Below are 326 nucleotides of genomic sequence, written 5' to 3'. Positions count from 1 at the left end.
TTTCAAAGTATGGATACTTACAGCTATAAATTTTATTCTAACCCCATTATAAGTATTGGTATGTCATGTTTTTGTTTTCAGTCTCAAAATATTTCTAATTTTTGTGTGTATAACTTTATGACTTACTGGCTGTTTGGAGTTTGTTTTTTTTAATTTCCACATAGTTGTGAACTACTGAAATATCCTTCAGTTTATCATTTTCAATTTAAATCTATGGTAGTCAGAGAATATACTTTGTATGATTTCAATCCTCACATTTGTTGAGGCTATTTTATGGCCTAGCAAATGGTGTTTTCTGGGATCCTTCCATGTGCACTTGAACAGAA

The sequence above is a fragment of the Galeopterus variegatus genome, unplaced genomic scaffold (assembly GCF_000696425.1).
Source record: "Galeopterus variegatus unplaced genomic scaffold, G_variegatus-3.0.2 Scaffold6467, whole genome shotgun sequence".
Classification (NCBI taxonomy): Eukaryota; Metazoa; Chordata; class Mammalia; order Dermoptera; family Cynocephalidae; genus Galeopterus; species Galeopterus variegatus.
The sequence above is the reverse complement of the archived record's forward strand: the minus strand, read 5'-3'. Positions refer to the sequence as shown.